The sequence below is a fragment of the Hyperolius riggenbachi genome, chromosome 5 (assembly GCF_040937935.1).
Source record: "Hyperolius riggenbachi isolate aHypRig1 chromosome 5, aHypRig1.pri, whole genome shotgun sequence".
NCBI lineage: Eukaryota > Metazoa > Chordata > Amphibia > Anura > Hyperoliidae > Hyperolius > Hyperolius riggenbachi.
In genome coordinates this window covers 127503440-127509965 of record NC_090650.1, presented here as the reverse complement: position 1 = coordinate 127509965, position 6526 = coordinate 127503440, and positions in this window count along the sequence as shown.

Sequence of the window (6526 nt, the reverse complement as noted above, 5' to 3'; positions counted from 1 at the left end):
AACTATGGAAAGATGCATATCATTTTAAAGCTCTCTTTCTCCTCTTTCCAGTGATATATAAACCGCCACCCTACGCCTTTTAGTTTTCGCTATATTCGCGATTGAAATTGCCGTGGCCGCGATTTCAATCGCGAAAATAGAGAAAACTAAAAGGCGTAGAGCGACGATTTAGGTGTCGCCAGAAAGAGAGCTTTAAAATGATATCCATCTTTCCATAGTTACTTGTATTACACAGGACGACACTTTCCCCAGTGTCAGCAGCTCCATTCAGCAGAAAAAGTCGCCCTGTGTAATACAATGTAACTATGGAAAGATGGATATCATTTTAAAGCTCTCTTTCTCCTCTTTCTGGTGACACCTAAATCGTCGCCCTACGCCTTTTAGTTTTCTCTATTTCCGCGATTGAAATAGCGGCCGCGGCAATTTCAATCGCGAATATAGCGAAAACTAAAAGGCGTAGGGCGGCGGTTTATATATCATTGAAAAGAGGAGAAAGAGAGCTTTAAAATGATATGCATCTTTCCATAGTTTTTGCACTGCTCGGAGTCCCTTTAAACCAAAGTTGGTTATAATTTATAAAAATGGCAGATCTCTCAGACTTTCAAAGAGGCCAAATTGTTGGTGCTCGTATGGCAGGCGCTACTGTAACAGAAACTGCCCGAATATTTGGCATTTCAAGAGGTACTGTCTTAAAAGTAATGACTGCCTTTGAAAGAGAAGGAAAAACGTCCTCAGCAAAGCACAGTTGTGGCCGAAAGTCGAAGTTGTCTGAGAGAGACCGTAGGACTCTAAATCGAATAGTTAAAAAAGTTCGCAAGACCACGGCTCCTAAAATCACTGCAGAGCTGAATTAACACCTACAGAACCCAGTTTCCACAAAAACTGTTCGGGAGCTGCACAAATCTGGATTCCACAGAAGAACTGCAATTAGAAAACCTCTGCTCTTAAAGGCAAATGTTTCAAAGCATTTAGAGTGGTGTAGAAACCACCAGAATTGGTCCCTCGAGCAGTGGAAAAATGTTATTTTCTCTGACGAATCATCGTTTACCTTATTTCCGGCCGAGTGTACGTCTAGAGACAGCCGAAAGAAGCATTTCATCCAGACTGCCTTCTCCCAACCGTAAAACATGGCAGGGGTTCTGTGATGATCTGGGGTGCTATTTCTTGGAAATCCACCGGGCCAATGATTTCCCTTCATGGAAGAATTAACAGCCGAGACTATTTAGGAATTTTGGGCGACTAAGTTCATCCTATGGTTCAAGAACTGTTTCCGGAGGGGAATGCCATCTTTCAAGATGATAATGCTCCAATCCATGCAGCTAGAATTGATAAAGAATGGCACAAGGAACATTCTAATGAAGTTGAGCATCTCATCTGGCCACAACAATCCCCAGACCTCAACATTATTGAGCATTTATGGTCGTTATTAGAGATTCAAGTAAGAAGTCGATTTCCGCCGCCATAGTCTCTAAAAAAACTGAAGAGTGTTTTAACTGAAGAATGGGCTAAAATTCCGTTGGAAGCACTTCACAATTTGTATGAATCAATACATTGTAGAATTGAGGCTGTAATTGCCACAAAAGGTGGACCTACACCCTATTAAAATATATTTTGTTGATTTTCAAGGTGTTTCAATTATTTTGTCCAACCCCGTAGTTGCCCCGAGTATAGCTAGTATAGTTGCTCTTGTATAGTTAGCATAGGTGCCCCTGTATAGTTAGCATAGGTGCCCCAGTATAGCTAGTATAGTTGTCCCTGTATAGTCAGCATAGGTGCCCGCAGTATATCTAGTATAGTTGCCCTTGTATAGTTAGCATAGGTACCCTCAGTATAGCTAGTATAGTTGTCCCTGTATAGATAGCATAGTTGCTCCTGTATAGCTAGCATAGTTGCCCCTGTATAGTTAGCATAGGTGCCCCTGTATAGTTAGCATAGGTGCCCCTGTATAGTTAGCATAGGTGCACCTGTATAGTTAGCATAGGTGCACCTGTATAGTTAGCATAGGTGCCCCAGTATAGCTAGTATAGTTGTCCCTGTATAGTTAGCATAGGTGCCCCCTGTATAGCTAGTATGGTTGCCCCTGTAGTTAGCATAGGTGCCCCCTGTACAGTTAGCATAGGTAGAGTCAGGAAGCAGGAGAGCTGCTTCCTGTACCGGCAATGTATTTCGCCATTACTATATGGGAAGCTGCCCTGCTTCCTGACTCTACACAGCAGCCGCGAAATGCACTGCTGTGAGAGTTGAGCTGCTGTAAAAGGATGCCAGACCAGGCGGCCTGGTGCAAAAGTCTTGCGGCCCGGTATTGGGGACCCCTGCTTTAAAGGATACCCGAGGTGACATGTGACATGATGAGATATACTTGTGTGCCTAGCACCCAAATAACTATGCTGCGTTCCTCTTTTTCTTTCTCTGCCTGAAAGAGTTAAATATCAGGTATGTAAGTGGCAGTTCCTGTCTGAGTCAGGACTGGGTCAAACTACAATGTGACCCTCACTGATAAGAAATTACAACTATAAAACCCTTTACTAGCTGAAAATGGCGTCTGAGAGCAGAAAAGAGATAAAAAGGGTCAATAGTTCATAAGTTTTAGCTCTGGCATACTTCAATGAATGTGTCATTGAGCAAAAACAAAAAACTGTAAAAAATTAAATAGTAGATTTAAATATAAAATAAAACCGTGGACTGTCTTAAAAACTCATTTTTAGGAAAAGGATAGATACAATTGTTTATTTCATTAGTTTATTTTCACCTTGGGTGTCCTTTAAGGCAACCTAATTTGCACAAAAGGGAGGGAGCAGGCATGTATGAGCAGCAGTCCTCGTTCCCACCGTTCCCTTCCTTCCCCTCGTAAAAAAAAACTCTGTATCTAGTGCCAAGTCATGCACTACTGCGCAAGCACAGGCCCAGTGGCGCTCATTCTTGATGCTCTGCACACAACTTATTGCATAGTGCGCATCCACAGGAGCGTGATCAAGAACGCATGCTGCCAGGCCAGCAATTGTGCAATGCACAGAGGCATTTATGAGGGAACTGAGGACAGTGGGGAGAGCAGTGGGCATGAGGCCTGCTTGCCCATACATGCCTGCTCCCTCCATTTGTGTATTGGGTGTCCTTTAGGCCCCTTTTACACTTGCATATGAAACCTGCTTTGTATTACCCTATTTCACCATAACGGGCCACAGGGGCGTTTCTAGGGTCCTTGGAGATCGGGGGCACCTGTGGGCACCAGGCGGGGAGGTATATGCGCGCCGCGACAACAAATGGGCGTGGCCATGAGGTGAGTGGGCGTGGCCATGGGTGGGGCCAAATGTATATGAACTTAATAGCGGTGTAAGCTACAGATAACGGGCCTGCCCATCGAAATATTGGATGGAGCCCCCTGTCCTTTATTTGGATAATTTACAATCAGTATAGGCATAGATCAAAGATGTATACGCACATACAATTTTGATTGGTCAATCACTGACCCCCAATTTTACAACACCCGTGCAGTAAGTGGGCCAAAAGACAATGAATTTTATGAACAGAGCTAAAATTGGCTAATCAAAATTGTATGTGTGTACCAATGTACCAGGCTTTACAGCTAATACTGTACATACTGAAAGTAGCAGGGATCAGCATACAATATAGCTGGTTTACAATCAGTAAAGGCACAGAGTAACACCTTACACTGTACACACTGGAGGTAAATCAGCACACAGTGCAGGCACTAGAGAACAGCGTATACTGTACATACTGTAGGCAGCAGAATTCAGCACACTGCAGCTAGCGTGCCAAAAATATGAGGATCACGTTGTGCGGCGTGCTTATCGCGCCGCACCGAAAAATGGGTAGGCCATGGACCAGAATATAGGTGGGGTAACGGGTGGAGACAAATTTACATGAACCTAGCAATGGTGGGACATTAGATTATGACAGTGGTGGCAAACCTTTTGGAGGCCGAATGCCCAAACTGTAACCCAAAAGTCACTTATCTATCGCAAAGTGGCAACAGCAATTTAAACTAAATACTGTACAAACGTTTTAACTCATACATGAACATTATGGAAAATCCAAGTTGAAAATAAACTGTGAAGATAAACAATTTCATCCATCCTACTCCTGAAAAATGTATTCAATTTTTTAGAACCTCCCAGTTTTATTTTCTGTTTTAAAAAGCTAAAAAAGTAGGTTTAATGCTATTGCCTCATATGATAAGGATTCAGCTTTTCCCATAGTATCGCAGTTAGCAATCATGTGACCCCCAACAAGACAAATTCAGCAATCATGAGGCCCCCAACAAATTATGAGGCCCCCAACAAGACAAATTCAGCAATCATGAGGCCTCCAACAAGAAAAATTCAGCAATCATGAGGCCCCCAACAAATCATGAGGCCCCCAACAAGACAAATTCAGCAATCTTGAGGCCCCCAACAAATCATAAGGCTCCCAAGACAAATTCAGCAGTCATGAGGCACATAAATAGACAGCATTTCACATAAATAGGCAGAATGCCCCCTTAATATGGTAGCCCCCCAAGTTAGGTAGTGAGTGACAGGGACCCCCAGGTTAGCTAGTGAGTGACAGGTGCCTCCAGTTAGGTAGTGAGTGACAGGGACTCCGATAGTGAGTGACAGGGAGCCCCTTTAGGTAGTGAGTGAGTGCCAGGGAGCCCCTTTAGGTAGTGAGTGAGTGCCAGGGAGCCCCTTCAGGCAGTGAGTGAGTGCCAGGGAGCCCCTTCAGGCAGTGAGTGAGTGCCAGGGAGCCCATTTGGGCAGTGAATGAGTGCCAGGGAGCTCCTTTAGGCAGTGAGTGAGTGCCAGGGAGCCCCTTCAGGCAGTGAGTGAGTGCCAGGGAGCCCCTTCAGGCAGTGAGTGAGTGCCAGGGAGCCCCTTTAGGCAGTGAGTGAGTGCCAGGGAGCCCCTTTAGGGAGTGAGTGAGTGCCAGGGAGCCCCTTTAGGCAGTGAGTGAGTGCCAGGGAGCCCCTTTAGGGAGTGAGTGAGTGCCAGGGAGCCCCTTTAGGGAGTGAGTGACAGGGAGCCCCTTTAGGGAGTGAGTGACAGGGAGCCCCTTTAGGGAGTGAGTGAGTGACAGGGAGGCCCTTTAGGGAGTGAGTGAGTGACAGGGAGGCCCTTTAGGGAGTGAGTGCCAGAGAGCCCCTTTAGGAAGTGAGTGAGTGACAGGGAGCCCCTTTAGGAAGTGAGTGAGTGACAGGTAGGCCCTTTAGGTAGTGAGTGAGTGACAGTGAGGCCCTTTAGGTAGTGAGTGAGTGACAGTGAGGCCCTTTAGGCAGTGAGTGAGTGCCAGGGAGCCCCTTCAGGCAGTGAGTGAGTGCCAGGGAGCCCCTTCAGGCAGTGAGTGAGTGCCAGGGAGCCCCTTCAGGCAGTGAGAGAGTGCCAGGGAGCCCCTTCAGGCAGTGAGAGAGTGCCAGGGAGCCCCTTCAGGCAGTGAGTGAGTGCCAGGGAGCCCCTTCAGGCAGTGAGTGAGTGCCAGGGAGCTCCTTCAGGCAGTGAGTGAGTGCCAGGGAGCCCCTTCAGGCAGTGAGTGAGTGACAGGGAGCCCTTTAGGCAGTGAGTGAGTGACAGGGAGCCCTTTAGGCAGTGAGTGAGTGACAGGAAGCCCCTTTATGCAGTGAGTAAGTGCCAGGGAGCCCCTTTAGGCAGTGAGTGAGTGCCAGGCGGCCCCTTTAGGCAGTGAGTGAGTGCCAGGGAGCTACTTTAGGCAGTGAGTGAGTGCCAGGGAGCCCCTTTAGGCAGTGAGTGAGTGCCAGGGAGCCCCTTTAGGCAGTGAGTGAGTGCCAGGGAGCCCCTTTAGGGAGTGAGTGACAGGGAGCCGCTTTAGGCAGTGAGTGAGTGACAGGGAGCCCCTTTAGGGAGTGAGTGACAGAGAGCCCCTTTAGGCAGTGAGTGAGTGACAGGGAGCCTGTGAGGCTTGGTGGTGTATTCTCCACAGTCAGCATGCAACGCATGAGCTGGCATGGAGGAGGTACACACACTAGCACAAGGAAACAGGCTATCCCTAGTATAGTGGAGGGGAGGACTGACTCCAACAGGAGATTGTGGCGCACAGAGCCGGTGCAGATCTGACAGCCACAAACAATGCTTTCGCTATAACGTCTCAGCGCAAAGTAGCGCTGAGCGCACAAACCAGAACTGAGGAGATCAGGACAGGTAAACAGAATGAACGCTTGCTAAACTAGCCACTACTTAGTAACAGCAAGCGTCCACAATAACACAGACTGGAATGAGGCAGCCAATGCGTTGCGGCGATGGCGTGCCTCACAAAGACAGGACAGGATAGTCAGGAAATAGCAGGATCAAGATAGATGAACGTAACACAGACAAATATACAATAAGTATGTATTCCTAGCGTATTACAATTACAGCTATCAATGAAACTATTTGTAACGTCTGACTAACATATGTATATATCGGCAATGAACCGATATATGACATAAGCAGGAACGCTGACTAGGACTGGAGTAATACAGGGAACAGGACTCAGAAGGATTCGCTATCTCTTGGCAGAGATGAACGCAATCCACAAA